At 40.9% G+C, this 20,673-nt stretch overlaps 1 protein-coding gene across 2 annotated transcripts in view; it reads left to right on the forward strand.

Moving 5' to 3' along the window:
- LOC149319929 (spermatogenesis-associated protein 13-like) overlaps positions 1-20,673 on the forward strand; it is a 201,194-nt gene that overhangs the window by 80,017 nt on the left and 100,504 nt on the right. Inside the window, exon 1 of one of the 2 annotated variants that reach the window (XM_089512609.1) lies at positions 8,931-9,008. The exons of the other annotated variant lie outside the window; for it this stretch is intronic. The gene's annotated coding sequence lies outside the window, so the exon portion shown is untranslated. Of the gene's footprint in view, positions 1-8,930; positions 9,009-20,673 lie in introns of those variants that run through there. 2 annotated transcript variants of the gene reach the window in all.

Here is a 20,673-nt window from a genome sequence, read left to right on the forward strand (position 1 = left end):
GGGATTTAGGTCAGAGGGACGGCAGTGGGCAGAGCATTCCCTCCTCTTCATCAGAGGAGGAGGATGAAGGATCCGGGGGAGAGAAGGGAGCCATGGAGGGCACCATCAGGAGGAGGAGGGGGAGGAGGATGAAGGATCAGGGGGAGAGAAGGGAGCCATGGAAGGCAGCATCGGGAGGAGGAGGAGAAGGCAGGAGCCGGGGGAGAGAAGGGGGCCATGGAGGGCACCATCAGGAGGAGGAGGGGGAGGAGGATGAAGGATCAGGGGGAGAGAAGGGGATCATGGAAGGGAGCATCGGAAGGAGGAGGAGGAGGAGGAGGAGGAGGAGGAGGAGGAGGAGAGGACTGCCAAGGGAAATTGGGCTGCGGAGCCAAGAGGAAGGAGCCTCTCTTTCTTTTTATTTTTTGACAGTCTATGTGCATGATTTTTTGGGTGAAATAGAATATGTGTGTGCTTGTGCTACTTTCATTTCCTCTTGCTCTTGGAACAGCACCTTATAAGAGCCTTTATTATTATTAATATTATTATTATTTGTTGTATATGTGAATGCTACAATTAAATGCGCTACATTTCCCTTTCATTTCCTCTTGCTCCTGGAATTATTTGTTTAAAATGTGAATGCTACAATGCCAATGTTACAAATATTTCCCTTTCAATTTGGCAAATTGATACTAATTGAATGCTTTTGCTTTTGCTTTTGCTACACACAAGACACACACTGGAGGTTTTTAAATTTGACAGCATCTGCGCACCCTGCCTGCCAGATTTTTTTTTAAAAGGAGGGGGGAAGCCCCCTTCCGCTTAGCCAATGGCTGCAAGAAATGTCACCTTTTACGAAAGCAGAAGTAATTCAGTTGACAGCAGAGGACTCTTCCTTTTAAACCGGTCAAAGAGCTGCAATGGTGTTCCGGGGTTAAATACCCCGATTAAGGTATTTCATAGTCGGCACTTGCTTCTGGAGGCATTCGAGAGGAGGGCTCCTGATTGTACCCAGTTCCCTCTAGCACAACTGTGCCAGTCTGAATGGGGCCTCAGTTTCACAAGACTCTATCACATGAGGCTTGAAAAGTGGAATTAGAGTAGGATAGTAGTGTCTGTACCTTATCACACAATGCTGTGTCTGTCTAGTAGCTGGTCTGTAGTCTCTCCGTTGCTACAGCTAAGAATGTGAAATGACAGAATAATTCTTCTCATCTGAAGAATGATGGGCAATAAAATTACTATTCTTCCCACATGAGAAGTGTGAGATAATTACAATTTCTCATCCCTCACAAAGGGTAGGGATCACCCATTCCAACCAGGGGTGGGAAATTCCTTTTGAAATCTGTTGTTCTAACAGTTTTATTGCATCAGTGCAATAAAACAGCAGGGGTGTAAGAGTGTATGCATATTCACATTGGAAAGGGCTAGCAAGTGATATAGAAACCTGTCTTGAGTTGTTGAAAGTGTGTGTTGATGTTTCTGCAATGACTGAATTCAAATTTGTCAAAGCTAAAACAGAAAATGTCACACAAGGGAAGGAGAGAGGAAGAGGGGAGGTAGCTTGGAGTAGTTTATGAGGAAGACAAAGTGAAGAAGATAAGCTGCAATACTCTGAAGATGCCAGCCACAGATGCTGGCGAAACGTCAGGAAGAAACTCTTCAAGAATATGGCCACAGCCCGAAAAACCCACAAAAAACTAAATCTAAGTTTTGACTTCAAGTCCTATGGCTAGAAGGGAGATTATGAGAGCTGTAGTTCAAAACTTCTCCAAGCTCTAATGCTCACTTTCTCTGCCCTCTTCAGCATATACTAGAATGCACTGAATTCAATGGAGTCGTTGAGTCCAGCTACTGTTGGACTGCAAATTCCAGCAGCCCCTAGCTGGTGTGCCCAATGCTAAGGAATGCTGGTAGCTGCAACAACATCTGGTGCTTGGAAGCTATGCAGGGTTAGTTAACTCTGGTTAGTACTTGGATGGAAATCCGAGGTGCTGTAGGCTAGCTTTCAGAGGAGGAAGTAGCAGAATCACTTTTGAAGATTCCTCTCCTAAGAAACCCCTATGAAATTTGCAGGCTTGCCATAAGTTGATGGGCTTCTTCAAGGCACATGAATGCACACCCACACTCACACACTGGTCTTTTCTCAAGATTTCATTCTGTAACCATTTCCAGATGTTGCTCTTCTCAGCTTTTTCTTCTATGCTTTTAATGTACTGACCATGTGTAGTGGTTTGTTTTGTCAGGCTTCAAAGCAATTTTTCATAATTTTATTTCTATATATAATACATAAGTTCTGTTCTATTCTTTTGTTTCTTTCATGTTCAGTAAATTCTTCCTATAAACATCTATTGTTTATAGGAAGAATGGAAATCATAGAAAATGTATAACATTTTTTCCTTTGCTTTCTTTAATGTATTTACTCAAGGATCTTTTCTCTTATTCAACAGTTTGTTTAATCTGTAATAATGGCGAACACCAATATTACATGGTAGATATAGCTGAACAATATCACTTTAAGGATGCAAAACATACTTTGTTGTCATAGTATAATATTCTGGGTTATTCTACCTAATAATACATCTAATTCTGCTTGAGTCAAATCAACAATTCCAGAACTATTTTAAATAACTGGTATGGCCCAGGAGTCTATGGCCTGAATTATGTTACTGGAGATCATGTTTTTTGGGGGGACATCACAGTTTTAAGATGACGATGTTGTTGTTGATGATGATTTCTTTAAAATGGCTGCTGTATATAAAGACTTTGAGCACATTAAAGTTTATTTTACTTTGGGAAGTGCCTTCTTTCCATCCATGAGAACTCATATGCTATCTACCCCATGTTATTTTAGTAGAGAATGACATGATATAAGTCTTGTAAGTAAAATAAGAAAAAATTATCTTGAATGAATGAGCCGCAGCAGCAGCAGTCCAGATTCCAGAACTGGATCAAATGTTATTAGCATCCATTGTCACCACAAAAATGTGTGAGCCTCTCCTGAATCTGGCCTAGAAATACATCCATGAGATTATCCTGTTTGGATTTGCAAATTACATTGCATGTGAGTGAAAGATGGCCGAACTTACATCTTGATCTTTACATTAAGAATAGCAAGCACGTTGATCAAAATTACCAGCATGAATTAGAAAAATCAGTGTCTCATGGAGAATAAATACAATCATACAGAGAAAGCCAAATGCAAACTGGGAAAAACTACCCATCATCCTGACTATAAGTAGAAAAATAGTTAGATGGTTTTAAGGAAGTAGTGATCTTCTTTAAGCCATCTTAAATATGTACTTATGAAAAAGCACAGTGAAGGAATTTTAATGATTGATGCCTATTTGAGCATTGCATTCATGAATGAAAATATATTCCTGCCCACACACATACACAGACTGATGAGCTTGGTTTTAGCTGTTTGTGCTTCCTCACACCCAGTTCCTGTACTATATCTCTTTCTAAAGTTGATATTTTAACATCTGTTGAGTTTTTTGGGTTTAGCTTTTGTTGAGCTTTAAAATAATTTACTCTACTTGCTCTTTACTTGCAGGGAAAGTCCTGAAGAGGTATTGTCAGGATTCCATTATTTAGTTAAAATTATTTATTAATTGTTTGTTTGTTTATTTTACTTACCAGGGCTCACAAAGCATTTTTTTCTTTAATAATCTGTTTCTTAAAACTATTTAAAAAGCCACTTTTCAAACCTTTTTAATAACCAAGATCAGTACAATATAATTTGTGTTACCAGAAGAATCTCCGTATAAATATAACTAGCCTGACTTCCCTTGGGAGGGAGTTCCACATTTGAACTGATGCTACAATTTGTGCCTTCAAGCTACCTGTTGACTTATGGTGACCTCAAGAATTGTGTAGGGTTTTCTAGGCAAGGAACACTCAAGAGGTGGTTTTGCCAGTACCTTCCTCTGAAATATCATCTACAGCACCTGGTATTCATTGTCAGTCTCCCATACAAGTACTAACCAGAGGTGACCCTGCTTAGCTTTGAAGATCAGACAAGATCTGGTGCCTTTAAGGTGTTTAAGCAATATGCTATAGTTGTTGTTGATCCTGACTCATGGTTGCCCTGTAGATGAGACATATCCAAGTTTCCCTATCCTCCACTCCTCTGGTTAGGTCCTGAAATTAATACCCATGACCTCCCTAATAGAGTATATTCATCGAGCATAAGTCTTAATCTCTTTCTACATCCCTTCACCTTTCTCAGCATTATTGTCTTTTCCAGTGAGTTGTGCCTTCTCATAATGTGGCCAAAGTACGTCAGCTTCAACTTGATCTTCTTGGCTTGCAGGGAGATTTCCTGCTTGGTCTGTTCAAAGACCCATTTGTTTGTCTTTTTGGCTGTCCACGGTGTCCTCGGCACTCTTCTCCAGCAGCACATCTCAAATGAATTTATTTTCTTCTTATCCACTTTCTTTACTGTCCAGCTTTTGCATCTTTGCATGATGATGGAGAATACAATGGCTTGTGCTGTTCTAACTTTCATGCTCACTCGTATATCTTTACTTTTAAGGATCATTTCTAGTTCTTTCATAGCTGACTTCCCCACTTCCAGTCTTCTGATTTCTTGACTGCAGTCCCCATTTTGATCTATGTTTGATCCAAGGTCCAAGAATTCTATGTATCGTCTATGCTATAGACCAGTGATGGCGAACCTATGGCACGTATGCCAGAGGTGGCACCCAGAGCCCTCTCTGCGGGCACATGTGCCATCGCCCCAGAATAGAGTTTGCCACAGTTAGTTACTAGAAAGCCAGAGGGACATGGCACTTTGCAATAAATAAGTGGCTTTTGGGTTGCAGTTTGGGCACTCGTCCTCTAAAAGGTTCACCATCACTGCTATAGACTAAGCCCTAAAAGATGTTTGTTTCTATTTGTGTTAAATGCTCAGTTTCTTTTAGCTAGAATTGTGGTAAACTTTGGCTGTAAGGAATATCATCTATGCCAGTACCATGCAAAGTGGTGGTTTCTGAAGCATTGCCACCCTACTAGCCATCAGGTGCTGGTCCCTGAAGAGTTTCCAGGAAATAAACAATTGTGCCCTTTAGGCACAAATATGGTGCCAGTTCCTGGAACACTGGGAGGGAAATAACTGTAGATCTCCCACACCAGAAAGCTGAAGAAGCACTCATTTTCAGATTGTCATCTTCTATTCCCACTCGTCTTTATAAAGTGCTTTGTACGCACACATGGACACTCCAAGAATCTAAATGGAGAGAGGTGGAATGATATAGGAGACCTTTTCCAGAAAAAAATCTGGGGAATATGAAAGAGCCCTATTTTCCCCCAAGCCCCAGAATTATATCTTATATTCTTCTCCTCTGCATGCCACCATTTATTTGACTGTACCACAGTTCGGGGAAATTTCTTTTGGAATAAATTGGCTGACAGATTGTGGGAGGTGTAATCCCTAAAAGTAACTTCCACTAAGATTTGCTTTAGGCTTTTTTTTAAAATTATTATTCTAATTTTGCAAAGTGGGTTCTTTAACATAGAAATTATTGGCAAAGAAAAAGAAAAAGGAGGGTAGGAAAAGACAAGTGTGTGGTTACCCCTTGACACCACCCAGTTACAGCATTTAACTGCCATGATTCCCTCCTATGGAATTCTGGGATGGGTAGATGGTAAGATTGTGTGTTCCTTGTGAGCAAAGAGGCAATGCTGATGGTAGGAGAAGTGTTGGTAGTGTCTCCCATGTCAGACAGGCTTTGGCTGAGGAGCCAGACTAAATGTACCTAACAGCTAATGGGCAGCAATAGTGTGTGTGGAGAGGAGTGTGTGTGTGACACTGGTGGAGGATTTCTCAGAGACAATGGCAGTGGCACTATAGCTAACACTTGTTAGTATTTAGAAAGATCTTGTAGCACCTTTGAGATTAATTGAAAGAAAGAAATTGGCAGCATGAGCTTTTGTAGACTTCAGTCTACTTCCTCAGACTTGTTAGTACTGCACAGATGGGGGCATGGTAAACCTCCCTTTGAAGATCTTTTAGCATGAAAACCCAATGGACTCAAACCAGGGACACTGTCAGCGAGGAATGCAAAAAGACACTATCTGTATTTAAAAATAAGAAGAAGCCTCAATGGATGACAGATGAAACCAAAATATCTTGGCATCAGAATGGAGACTGCAATAAAGAAATCAAAAAGTAATCTAGGAGCTGAAAGGGCATCTAAGAAGGAACTAGACAAGAACCTGAAGTGTCAGTATATATCATTGAACACTAAGGTTAGGATGGACTGTGCCACTGTAATTCCCATTTCTATGTATGGTTATGAATATTGGACAGTGAAGAAAGCTGATAGGAAGAAAATCAACTCATATTAAATGTGGTGCTGGAGAAGCATTCTGTGGATACTGTGAACTGCTAAAAAAGACAAATTGATGGGTCCTAGAGCAAATCAAGTCTGAACTCTCTCTAGAAGCCAAGATGACTAAACTGAAGCTGTCATACTTTGGTCATATTATGAGAAGACATGACTCACTAGAAAAGACAATAATGCTTGGTAAGGTAGAAGAGAATAGGAAAAGAGGAAGAACACATTTCAGATGGATGGACTCCATGAAGAATACCAGTCCTGAGCCTGCAAGACCTGAGGAGGGCTGTTGAGAGGTTGATTCGTAGGTCTCTCATTCATGAAGTTGACTTGACAACAGTTAACAACTTACTTTGGACATATCTTAAGGTGACATGACTCACTGGAAAAATACCATAATGCTTGATGCAGTGAATAGCAGTAGGAAAACAAGGAGATTAAATTATATGTGGATTGATTCCACAAGGAAACTGTAGCCACGGGTTTGCAAGGCCTGAGCTGGGCAGTTGAAGACCTGGTCTCTTGGAGGTCATTAATAGGGTTACAGTACTATGGATCAAAGCATTTTTTTGTTGTTGTTAACTGCCCTTGAGTAGATTTCAACCCATGGGGACTCTGTGGATGAGACATCTCCAAGACTCCCTGTCCTCCATCGCTCTGTTTAGTTCCTGTAAACTCATACCCGTGACCTCCCTAATAGAGACCATCCATCTAGCATGTGGCCTTCCTCTCTTTCTGCTTCTCTCGACTTTGCCTAGCATTATTGTTTTATCCAATAAGTCATGCCTTCTCATGATGTGTCCTCTAATTTTGCAAAGTGGGTACAACTTCCTCAGTTTTGTCATCTTTGCTTCCAGGGAGATTTCTGGCTTGATCTGCTCTAGGATCCATTTGTCTTTTTGAGTGTTCACAGGATCCTTTGCACTCTTCTCCAGCACCACATTTTGAATGAATTGATTTTCTTTCTATTTTCTTTCTTAACTGTCACATCTATACATGGTAACAGGGAATACAGTGGCTTGTATGATTCTAGTTTTTGTGCTGAATTGTACAGTGGTCCCTCCACATTCACTGGAGTGAAGGGGTGAAGGACACCGGTGAATTTGAAAAAACTGCAAATTTTAAAAAAAATCACTATTCTTTTTTACCTGAGAGAACCTCTCTAGGAATCTCCAGGTGCAACTCTGCAGTCAACATCTGCCACAAGTTGATCATAAAATCATGCTGGAGGACTGACAAATGCCTAGAGAAGTGTTTTCTCTAGGAACTTCTAGATTCTTCAGCACAACCCTATGGTCAACTTCTGGCAGAGTTGTGCTGGAGGGCCTAGAGAGTCCTAGAGAGAATACATTAATCAAAGCTGCAAATAATCAAAACCGCACCAGTCAAAGCCACAAATGTGGGGGGCCATTGGTATATCTTTCCATATCAGGATCTTTTCTAGTTCTTTCAGTGCTGCCCTCCCTATTCTTAGATCCTGAGACTGCTGTAACTGCCCTGGCTCAATGCTAGGGGATTCTAGGAACTGTCGTTTTGTGAGACCTTTAGCCTTCTCTGTCAGGGAGCTTTGGTGCCACAATAAACTACAATTCCCAGGATTCTCTAGATTCCCAAGGCAGTTAAAGCGGTCTCAGACTGGATGATTTCTGCAGTGTGTTTTGGACCTTCATCTTCTTCTGAGTTCCTGGCTGCAGTCCCCTTCCTACTTTGTCCACATACTACTAGCATCAAAGCCTACTTGAGGGCAAATCACAAGAACAGTTAGTGGAGCCCTGGTGCCACAACCAACTCCAGCCCCCAGAGTTCCATAGCACTGAGCCCTGGCTGTTAAAGCAGTGTCAACCCGAATTATTTCTACAGTGCGGATGCAGCCTCAACTTGTGTGATGGCAGGGAGCTGCTTCCTTCCTCCACCTCCTTCTGCCGCCTCTTTCAGTGCAGCCAGGCGAGAAAGGCTGGAAGAGAGGAGGCGGGGAGGAGGAGGCTGCCTCTGAAACCCTGATTGGTGCGTAAAGGTTGCTACTGAAAACAGCCAAAGGTATACTGAGATCGTTCCGAATCATCCATTTTTTTTCTTACCAAAAAGCCGGAGGGACCAACAACTGTACTTCGCCCAGGCTTTGGCAGGGTAAATATTAGTCACAGGGCAGCAGCAGGGCTGGAAAGGTTGGCTGGGGGCAGGGGCTGGAGAGGAGGAGAAGGGAGCCTGAGACAGTCACTTTTTAGTTTTGTGCTGATCCTAACTGTGGATCCAGGGAAAAGGTTGAAATAGTAACTTTTTAATTTAGTGCTGATACTAATTGTGGATCCAGGAAAAAGGCTTTTTTTTTTAGTGCTGGTCCTACTATCCCGTAAAAAGGCTGGAAACAGTCGCTTTTTAGTTTAGTGCTGATCCCAATTGTGGATCCAGTTGAAATTTCAGGTTGAAACAGTAACTTTTTACTTTTCTGATGATTCTTATTGTGGATCCAGGGAAAAAAGCGTTTTTTAGTGCTGATACTAATTGTGGGTCCAGTTGAAACAGTAACTTTTTCGTTTTCTGCTGATCCTAGTAGGGGATCCAGGAAAAAAGGCTGAAACAGTAACTTTTTTAGTTTTGTGCTGATCACAATTGGGGATCCCTAACTCTATCCACTCGGAGAAGGAATCTGCAGATGCCCAGCAAGCTTCCTACTGCCTCCAAAACCAGGTAATGTTTGCATTTTCTCTTTTGCATGACCTGGATTCTGTGGAGAGTTTCAAGAGCAATTTGGGGGGGGGGGGTGTTGCAGAGAATTGAAAGCTCTTGCCAGGAATTTAAAGTGATGTATTTTTATTTAGCATCCTTGTGCCTGCCAGCCTAGAACAAAGAGAGAGAGAAGCTGGAACCTAAAGCATAGTCACTGGCTTGCATGCGCTTTGGTAAGGCTTAAATAGAAGAAATCCTGCATAAAATTCAAAAACATATAGCTGTGTTAGATCAATATGCAAAGATCAGCTCGGTAGATCAATAAGCAAAAGGACCTTTAGCACATTTGAGATTAACTGCAAGGGCCCCAACTTCTTTCTTTCAGTTAGTCTCAAAAGGTGCTACAAGATCCCTTTGCATAAAATTAGTCTGTCAATGAGATGAGACCAGTCTTCCAAAGGGAAGGCAAGTTTGGAAAAATAGAAATGGAAACAGGTTCCAAGAGGTTGGAGTTGCCATGGATCTGGCATATGAAGCTGGGCTTGGAAAGATTGCTGCTGTTGCTATTATTATTATTATTATTGACTACAAATCCTTCAACCAGCACAGCCATACTGGCTGGAGGATTCTGGGACCTGTAGTCCAAAACAACAACAACAAAAACAACTTTCCAAACATCTTGGGTGATGATCCAGGTATAAAATTCTGATCACTGATATCAGACTTTGAAGGTTCCCACCATTACGAATGGAGAATAAGAAACCTGTGTGTCTTGGGTGCTGTATCCAGTCTCATATTGACTTACTTGAGAGTTATGGAAGAAGTGGAATCCTGGTGAATATTTATTTGCATGTTGTTCTTGACAACTTTCCCTTTTTCCAGTTTTAATATGAATGCAGCAGTAAATGTGTGTGGTTAATGTGTGGAGAACTGGTACTTTTTGCAACTTGTTCAGGTGTGGTTCCCCCCCCCCCTTTCAAAAACATGATCAAAGGCTAACGTAACATTATTTACTCAGGGTTACCTTGACATTAGGACCGTAAGAGAAGCAGACCTTGAAAATCTGATTGTGCCTAACCAAGACTTTGTATTAATGAGAACATTTACTATATTTATCATATCTGTGTACTTAGTTGTTTTGGTCTGGATACCCTAAAGGCACCAGATCCCATCTGATCTTTGAAGCTAAGCAGGTCCAGCTCTGGTTAGTACTTACCAAGAAATACCAGGTGTTTAAAGCTATATTTCTGGCAAAACCAGCTCTGAGTACTCCTTGCCTAAGAAAACCCTATGAAATTCATAGGGTCACACCATAGGCCATAAGGCAATTTGGAGGAATGATATACACACACACTTGGTTCCTTAAAACACACAGTGGGAGTGTGATGGATATATGTTTTCAATGCACTCTCTCTTTCATTTCCTTTTTTTTTTCTTTTAACATTAATGTGTATATTTCATGCGGTGCCAAATTACTCATGTGGGAGAACAGATCGACTCAGAACTAATAAAAAAGAGAATATAAGAAAATCATGCAAAGACTGCTGTGTTGTAGAATGTCAGGCCCATTCAGTCTTCTCTTCTGTCTGCTTGTGAATCTTTTGAATTGTTTTTACAGCCCTTCTCTCTACTCAGGGAGCAGTTTAGTACAGTTAGTAAGGCCCATGTAGTGCTGGCCCAAGAAATTTTGCTGCCTGATGCAAAGCCACAAATGGCACCCTCTCACTCACCAAAGTCAAGGTACCTGTTACCCAAAGCTGGCTACGTGTATTATTTTAACAGGTGAGGCAGAGAAATCACACAAGCGCTGCTTCCCATTCCTGGCAGTAAAATTTCCAACAATAATGGATTAAATACAGGTTGAGGCTCCCTTGTCTGAAATGCTTGGGGCCAGAAGTGTTTTGGGTTTCATTTGGGGGTTTGGAATATTTACATATAAATAAAGACATATGTTGGCAGTGGGATCCAACTCTAAATGTGAAATTCATTTATGTTTTGTGTACACCTTATACACATAGCCTGAAGGTAATTTTATACATAATATTTTTAATAATTTCGTGCATGAACAAAGTTTGTGTACACTGAACCATCAGAAAGCAAAGGGATCACTATCTCAGCCACCCATGTGGGCAGTTTTGAATTTTGGAGTATTTTGGATTTTAGAATTTTGGATAAGGAATACCCAACCAGTAATGAACAGTTTGCTCCCCTTTAATAAATGGGCTGCCTATGGTAATAGCTTCACTCTACCTAATGGCAGGCTTGGATCTGGGCCCAAGAAGGACTGAAGAATTTTCCAAGAGATGTTAAAAGAGCATGTTACCTTAATGCAGTACTTCTCAAATAGTGGGGCGTGCCCCCCAGGGGGGGCACGAGGCTCCGTAAAGGGGGGCTCGTTTGACCTCGGCAAATACTATTTACAGTCACGAGGGGGACGCGAAATGTTTTCTTCTTCCTTAGGGGGGCATGACAGAAAATAATTGAGAAGCACTGCCTTAATAGAGCAGGTTCACACATACTATTACAGCTCCTGTCTTCCATGTGTTCAGTTTAAGTTCTGTATATGCTTTGGTTCTCCCCATGCAACTGAAAGTTCTTATTTTCCAGATTTCTCAGTGACATGTAGAGAGCCGTGTGTGTGTGTGTGTGTGTGTGTATACACATTTATTTATGTGTAGGCTCTATGCAGACATTATAGTGAATTTGTGGAAGTGTATTTATTAATTCAATCGTTTATTTAAATAATTTAGAGTGAATAGAGTATTGGACAAGGACGTGGGAGACCTGAGTCCAAATCCCTACTTAGCAATAAAGTTTATTGGTGACTCTGTGCCAGTCATCCACTCTGCCTAGCTAGTCTAAGCCTGCATCTGCCCTGCAGAAATAATCCAGCTTGATACCACTGTAACTGCCAATGCTATATTCTGGGAATTTTACTTTTGGGAGAAATTTAGGCTTCCCTGTCAGAGAGCTCTGATGCCACAAGAAACTACAAATCCCAGAATTCCATAGCATTGACCATGGCAGTTAAAGTGGTGTCGATCCAGATTATTTCTCCAGTGTGGATGTGGCCTATATTACAGGGTTATTGTCCAGACAAAATGAGGAAAAGACCATGCGTACTGCCCTGAGTTCCCTGTGAGGAATATAAATGTAATAAAAACATTTCTCCCCAACCAATTTTCAAAGATTTAGCAGTGGGTGTGATAATCAATCTCTCACATTTATGATATATGGGATGCAGAAATATGGGAGTATTAGGTGATGTTGTCAGCTAAACCTCTCATGATCTTTAATTAATATTGCTCCCAACTGAGGAGACCAGGAAAAGATAAGCAAGTGTGCCCAATTAATTGTAGATGCAGGAGAGTTTATTCTCTCTTTCTCTCTTTTTAATTTGACACCCAGAATCCCCAAAGCAACATTGGTTGAGAATTGTAGTCCAAAATAATAAATTTTCTAAGCTCTGTCTAGAAATGGTGCTAAGGAAAGATTTAGAAGTTAGAGGCCATCATAGTAATGGGGCACTGGGCACTCTTAAAGCTCCTATTGGCCTAAGTCCAATTGCTAGTCCTAAATGGAATAAACCTATTGAATTTATGGGACTTACTTAAATGATGACTTCTCATTAAGTAGTTGATTCAGTGGGTCTCTTCATCTGGGACTCGCATTTAGGCTCTAGGTTTGTCATTAGCCAAGGCGTTACCGAAGATCCTCCGTGTATTACAATAGCCTGATGAGATTGGCAGGAGATGTTCCCATTGCTGTGCCCCTTCTTAAACTAGACAGATTGGGGTTCTTGAAGAGGCAAGCTTCAAAAATCCTGCTCATCTCTCTTGCTTTCTTCCAAGCTGTGCTTGTGTTCCCTAACAATTGTTGAAGAAAAGACCATTTCAAAAGCCAAGAGCACATCTAGTAGTTAAGTACCATTCCTTCACATAAATGGTTTGAGGTACAATACCATAGTAAACAAGACTTTATTTTGTGGTCAGTATATTCGAAAAAAGTATTCACAAAAAGTTTACCCAAGTGAAAAATGTAACTCCCAACAAATCTGCCAAGATCAGTTAGACCTTCAGTGATCAGCTGTCTAATTCTTGGCAGGCTTTATAAGATTAGGCTGTTTGGGACTACTATAAATTCATGCACTGGCTGTATTAAAGGTCTCCAAAATCCATTTTCTTTTCTTGGACCACAGCTATCCATATCTAAGGTTGGGTGCATTTTTTTTTTATCTTACTCAGTTCTCTATAATGCATTGCCATTTAAACATCATTCATTGTTGTCTGAGGCTGGAATAAAGAGCTAGCAAGAATGTTTGTTCATGTGCATGCATGCACATACATGGATATTTTTGGCTTTTACTCATTGCTTATGCTTCTCCTGGATCAGTTTGCTCAATCAGATACTCATTTCATGCAGAAAAAGGTTGTGACAGGCATATGGATCTGGAAGCAGATATGGCAGGAGGCTACCATTCTTTGCTACCTCTGAAGAGAAAACTACGTATGATGGGTTTAAATTACAGGAGAGCAGATTTGACTGGAACATTAGAGAAATTTTGCTCAGTAAGAACTGTTCAGCAGTGGAGACCATTCTGTAGGAGGTGAGAAAACTCATGGTAGAGTTTTTCAAGAAGAGGTTGGCCATCATCTACCCATTCAGGCTGCTGTAGCTCTGGATTTCCTGAGCATGGGGATGAGGTAGATGGCATACAAGCATTCTTTCAATGCTGTGATTCTGTGCTATCAGATTCCTCTTCAGTCCCAACAGAAAACAGAGATCCTCATTATCAGCACCTAAGAAAGACACGTACAAAGTTGTTGGTTGCTGTTATGTGCCTTGAAGTCAGCTCCAGCTTATGGTGAGGCTATTCTAGGGGCTTTCATGGCAAGATTTATTCAGAGGAGGTTTACCATTGTCTTCTTCTGAGGCTGAGAAAGAGTGACTTGCCCAAAGTGACCCAGTGGGCTTCCAGACCTGGACATGGATTTGAATCCTTCAAGAATCACACTGGCTCTCCATAAGAAGAGTAAGGAGAGATCTGCAGAATTCCAAGAAAGCTGCAAATAAGAACTTGCTCCTTGCTTGACCAGTAAATCTCTCTGCTGCTGTCATTCTGATTCAGGCTTCTGATTCAGCTTCATAATTACCAGAGCAGCTACAGTACTTGCAAATGTAGAATTTGCCAGGCTTAAGCTCCAAGAGAAGCTCTAATAGGCACAGGATTTTTAGAAAGTGGCAAAATTTCTCAGTCATTCAAGTCTAAAATAGGGGTAGACACTCTTTCTACTGGCAAGGACTGCATCTCCCCATGGGCAAGGCTGAAGCCAGTGGTTGGCAGAGCCAGAACCAAAAGAGGGGTTTCTTGCTTTTTGAAACCCGTGTGTGTGTTTGCACTCGCTTTCCTTTCAGCCCAGCAAGCTGTTGCAAGAGGTCTGAACTGATTGCTAATAGAGGGCTTTTGAAATTATGTATTGGGGCTACATGAAGTTGTGCAGAGGGTCCTGTGTGGCCTTAACTGTGCATGATGCCCACCCTTGGTGTAAGCTGGGATAGGCAATGAGTGCCCCTGGAGCCACATGGACCCCTGAGGATGCTTGCTAAAACCCCTCCACCAAACTTTTGCTGGCCAAAAAAGAGAGCAGGTTGCTGCTCTTAAAAACCATCAGACGCAACAATTTCCCTTTTAAATAGGTTGCAGGGCCTCCCTGTATCATTTAGCATCAAAAATCATCCAGAAATTAAAGTGGATTTCTGGTCACATTGGGCTTTTGTTTTATTTTTCTGTAGCCTGTGTGGATCCTGGAAGGACCCAGGGCTTAAAAATGGCCCCAGACCTGCTGCAATGCTGCAATAATCTAAGGAGCCCTCCGTGGCCCCCAAGGGCCTTTTTTGGCCCCTAAGGCTAAGCCCCTTTTTGGCAGACCTTGAAGCTCCCTGCCTGTCCTCCCAAGCCCTTACATATTTTGATGCAAAATTTTCAGGCATTTTTCACTAGAAAACTACAGCAAGATATATGCCTGAAACTGGACATAAATGTGTTAGTTTTACCTCCTCACCTACTGGAATGATCAAGGTGACCAGATGTCATAATCACAAAGGAGGACAAGGCACCGTAATATGTAGGACATTCAAGAAAAGTGTAGGACATTACAAATCAGAAGCTAGAAATGCTGATCTAGTGGTGTAATGATTTCAGCATTTGACTGGAGACCAGGGTTCAAATCCTGGCTTGGCCATGTAAACCAGCTGGGTGACCTTGGGCAATTCACACTCTCTCTGCCTCAAAGAATGGAAATGGCAAACTCCTTCTGAATAAACTTCCCAAGAAAACTCCCATCATAGGTTCACCTTAGGATTGCCATAAGTTAGAAACAACTTGAAGGCACACAACAACAATACAGTATATAAATTAATGCTTCTTAGTCATGCTCAGAATGGAGGGCATTTTGGAATTCCTCCTGGACAGAAGATTGAAATGTTAGATATATCCTGGAAAAGGAGGACATCTGTTCACCCTGTAAATGATTTCTTTGGCCCCAAATGAGCCCAAAATCATGACTAGAAAGCACCTGAGCACCCTGCAAGAGAATCCCAGTGGTGAAAACAATAGCTTGCCTCCTTGTGCAGTTGCTCACTCCTCATCTCATCAATGGTGGATGATGTAGTCTTTACATATTCAGATGGAGAAAGTCAGTACATATTTAAAACATAAATAAAAATAAAAATGTCCCTGAAGATGGTCATATAGTACTTGTTCAGCTTAATAATTAAACAAGCCTTAAGCCTGAAGGACTGGAAATATTGTGAATGTATAGCCTATATCTGACAGCAATGCAGCAGAAGAAAATCAGAATACATATGGCCAAGCAATATCAGAGTGTGGTCAAAATGGCAAAAAGTTATGAATAATGAAGAAGAACTTAACAACTAGGAACTTAATAGAAAGAACAGGATTCTACCCCCTTCTCTTCTCTCTTCTTGTTGAGTTGAGTGCAAACTATTTTGGCACTTTGAGCTCAGTTTGCAGCACCTAAAGCAAACTGGAGACAAAGGGGAAAGAGGAGAGAGAATCTAGGACCTTTTACAATAGTTTAAAAGGTGGGATGGCAGAAAATTAATCAGATTGCCCCAGCCAAATTGGGGCAATTGGAAAGTATGAGGACACTAGAATCTCAGATGGACTTGGCATGTTTATGCCTGTGTACATGGATGGTGTCTCAAACTCTAACAGGCAACAAAAGATAGAACAGTTATATATTCATGGTAGCTTCTTCTCTTCTTCCTGATCTCTACAAATGGATAGAGCAGTAAAAAGGGCCCGTGGTTATTTCTTTGGGATAAAAGGAAATGAGCATCTGGTCTGTGGATCTGTGGGTATTTTCTCGGCATGCATCTCACAAGGAAAAGTGGTGGCAAAATGTTGGTATTTTTTGCTTCCGTCACATTTTCCTTAGAACTGCTGCCAAACTTGGAGGATAAATAAATTTAAAAATGCAGAAAAGCAGCCAGTGTCTTTTCCTTTTAATGAAATCAATGTGTATTTTGCATTCAGTTTTTAAACCCATTGTTAAAAATAACCACATGGGCATAAGCTCTTTGTTTCTTAAGGGTGAAACATTCAGAGCTAAGCAAAGACCTTTTAAATCATTACAAGGAGCCAGAAATACATGGCTTGAGTCATTAAAATGTTATTAAAAGGCAGCAGGGTCCAATTTACTGTAGTTCTCAACAAAATACCTGACACAGCTGGGCAATGTAGTTTCAGTGGAGTCAAGCAAAAAGGTAGGAGAAAATGTTCACATATTACAGCGCTGTCTGCTGATTCAGATGTTACATGTTGGTGTGACAAGTTCATTACTCTTGTAAAAATGGCGGTGGGGGGACTTTTATAGTCCCCTTGTGCTGACTTTTCAGTGCTCTGCAGTCCATTTTTTTGGTGTGGATTTCTATCTGATAAGTGTGTGTGTGCTTCAACCCTGATTTTTCCTTTCATTTAGGGTGCATCAGTCCTACTACCTCAACATCTCACTGCTGGATCTATTTATACATTTGCTTTTAGCACTGTTTTGATTCACTGAAAATTGACACTCACTGTACAATTGTAGATTCATTGCTGGAAAGCTGGTCTTGCTGACATCATGTGTCCAGATAAGGATTCTTTAGGTGTGAATGTTTTTAAATTAGGTCTGTAGCCTTTAAATCATCAACAGCATAAGACTGAGGGCTGAATGTCATTAGACAGGGTTAGGTGGCTGCCTGAGAAAGCAGATTTTGGGCAGGTCTACACTGCCCAAAATACGCTGGTCTGCTCCTGGAGTATTCTGAACCCCAAGCTGCCTCAAATTCCCCCCATTAACTCTGCTCTCTGGAGCAATGCTGAGCAGCTATCTACACATGTACCTGCCATGCTGCCTGGCACCGCTGGCATGAATTGCTCCCTTTGAGGTAAAAAATGAGGTGCCCAACATTGATCACATGGCTGGGCATTATGACCTCAGAGAGAGGGACTCATGCTATCAGCACTGCTGCCAGGCAGCACAGTGGTATATATGTGTAGATAGCTGCCTGGAAAATCTGGAGGAAAAGTAAGTCTTTTTAATCTGGTTTAATGGAGGGGTGGCCCAGATTCAATGTGCAACTGGCCTCATGTCATTAAGACAATCCGCAGTTGAATAGGGTTCATTTGACCCATGTAGACATGTTCTTTGATAGTCATGAAAGGGAATCAAAGGTATTTTGATGAATTTCTGCCTCAAATAATTTAGTAGTTTTTTGGAAACTATAGTTTTTTGTGGGTTTTTCGGGCTATGTAGCCATGTTCTAGAAGAGTTTCTTCTTCTAGAAGAGCATCTGTGGCTGGTATCTTCAGGGAATGCTTGCCTGGAAAAAGTTGGGTGTATATATGCTATGTGAGCCTGGGAATGCAGGGGTGATTTGCATGTGTATTGTTCTGTTGCTGATGGCAGGCCTCAGGCCACATAGCCCGAAAAAAACTATGGATGGCGGCCATGAAAGCCTTCGACTTTTTGGAAACTATTTACCTAAAGTGGAGTGAAGACAGGACAGGTAAAGGGAGACACTATTTTCTGTTGTGCCTTAAGTAATCAGGTGCCATAGGTCGTCCCTGAAAAAAAGTTACTTTTTTGAGGGGGGGAAGCTACAACTAGCAGAATCAGGCAGGCAGCATGGACACTGGGTATTTTGGGAGCTGTGGTTAAAAAAAACTCCCCCCCCCCCCCCCCATTTGAGCCTTTAAATCATATTTAATTGATAGGCTTACTTTTAAACATTTAGAATGAAGATACAGGTTTTTGTATTAAGAGTATTCAGAATTTTCTCATTGCTCAGAGGTTCAAGCACATAAAACAACTAATAGTACTATGTTTATCTGCCTTTTGAAATGTGTTTGCATTGGCCAGAGCACCAGTAATGAGCTCCACTGTGATTTTTTTTTTTTTAAAAAAAGATTGACTATCACTTGATGATATGTGAATTACAAGAGAGTAAGAGTGTTATTGAAATGCAAATTGGAACAGATGGTCTGTGGCATATAAGAAATGCCACTTTATCTGCATGAAGTTGTCCTCCTGGCAAGCAGTGGCCAATTTAAGGAAGTAGAATGCATGCATCATTACCAAGAGTTAATATGCTTTGCTTGAAAAAAATACTCAACATCTTCTGAAATGGTCTAAGGGGAGGAGGAATTGGCCTGTGCAAATCTTGCTCAATGTAAACACAATTTTATCTTGCTAGAGCTGCATACATATGCAGATTTTCAGCAGTTTTACATGAATGGAAGTTTCCATGCTATATGCTACCTGGTCCAAAATTTGAATAATTCTATTTTCAGTTCTACCTCATCCTAGATAAGTGATGAAACCTGGAGTTATGCCCTTTGCATATCTTGGCATACCTCTGCATTGAGCCCTGCTATCTTTTCCTATATGGATCCCAGTAAACAATGTCACATAAAGTGATTTCTAGCAAGGTCTGCACCTCCAGAGATGGCAAAGAGGTGGTGGGCCTCATCAGTCACAGTCAGTATGTGTTTGCATTCGTAATGCCAACACCTGCTATATGCTGCAAATATAGACATCACCTCCTTGGAAAATTCAACTAACTGCTGAAATTAGGCCAGTTGTGTGAAAGTGTGTGTATGTGTTTTCTGCATGTATTCACACAGGAAACACACACAGCAGTCAGTTCTGCAGGGGTAATGTGTAACTTGATCCTAAAAGGGAGTTTAGGAGTGTTGAGATTGACATTCTCCTAGACTATTCAGTCTTCTGTCCTTCATCACAGTGGAAATGAGTTCTGCAGTATCTGCAAGCTGATCCCATGCTGTGCTGGAAAACACAACTGTTCTCACTTCTCAGCACAGAAAAGAAAGGGTTCAGTGAGAGAATGTTAAAAGCTCTTTCTCTTTTGAAGCATCATGATTGTAAGATGGTTAATGTTTACTGAGTAAATAATTATTAGGCTATTAGACCCAGAGGTCCATTGGTTACCAATGAAAAGTCAAATAGTACAGAGCATTTGTTCTTGTTTTTTCTTCCATTGAACTGGTGCTGGCATATATTATGACATTAATTAAGAAGGGAAACTCTTTGGATTTTAAGGTGTACTAGTGTATTGACAAAGGTTAAGGCACTATCAGTATTGCAGATGGAACTGTATGGTTTACAGCAAAATGCAATGTTGTCTATTACTGTCTGCTGAAAACTTTCCAGTGTTATTACTCTTTATCCTACTGATGCAGCTTTACAAAAAGACTCCAGGGATTTTTACAAACTTTTACAAACATAGATTCAGACTTTTAGAACATAAACTGAACTTTGTGCATCTGTCGTGACAAGTACTCTAAACAGTTTTGGGTGAATGTTAAGCAGAAGTCACAAATGTTCCAGCATACATGAGTCAGAGAACATTGCCATACTAGAGACAGACTGTTGGTTCAGAAAGTCAGCATCAAAGTATGGCTATGATCCTGTGAACACTTTCCTGGGTGTAGGTCCTGTTTAATGTCAGACATTGATAGAGTTTAGGCTGAAGACATGTTACCCTTTCCCCTCCAATCTAAGTTTATATCTGACTTGGGGTCATTTTAGGTCTTGGAATCAATGTAGAGGTGTTTTCAATGAAATGTCTCCATGATGGTGCTGATCTTGATAGTCAAGTGCAGAAGTGGGCAAGTGTGATCCTCCACACATGTTTGACCAAGACTAATATATGGACTGTACTCACCACCATATAATTTATCTTTCTGTCATGTGAGCAACTTGTGGCCAGAAAAATATAATAATAAAACAAATTATACCATGGCCAGAATTGTCTTGGTCAAACATATGTGGAGGATCACACTGAAGATACTGGCTTCGCATTCAGATTTATGAATTAAAAGGGAAGACTGGAGGGGGAAAGGAGCTTTTGTAGCAGGTACAGAATATATCAGGATTGTTTCTTTTCTGAATTTATTTTCATTTTTCATTCTCATTTTTTTCATTTTTCATTTTTAGATAAGTTATTAGGGTCTGTGATGCAATACCAGGTAGGGCCAAAGGAGAAATGGGTGGGACAAAAAAAATCACTATATTTTCACTTAAAACTCTTACTGCCAGCCAGTAAACCTCAGAAGAGACATTTCAGCTCATATTGCACCATTGGCACCCTTAGATTTAGC

The sequence above is a fragment of the Sceloporus occidentalis genome, unplaced genomic scaffold (genome assembly GCF_023333645.1).
Source record: "Sceloporus occidentalis isolate IW3139 unplaced genomic scaffold, rSceOcc1.0.p SCAF_2, whole genome shotgun sequence".
Classification (NCBI taxonomy): domain Eukaryota; kingdom Metazoa; phylum Chordata; class Lepidosauria; order Squamata; family Phrynosomatidae; genus Sceloporus; species Sceloporus occidentalis.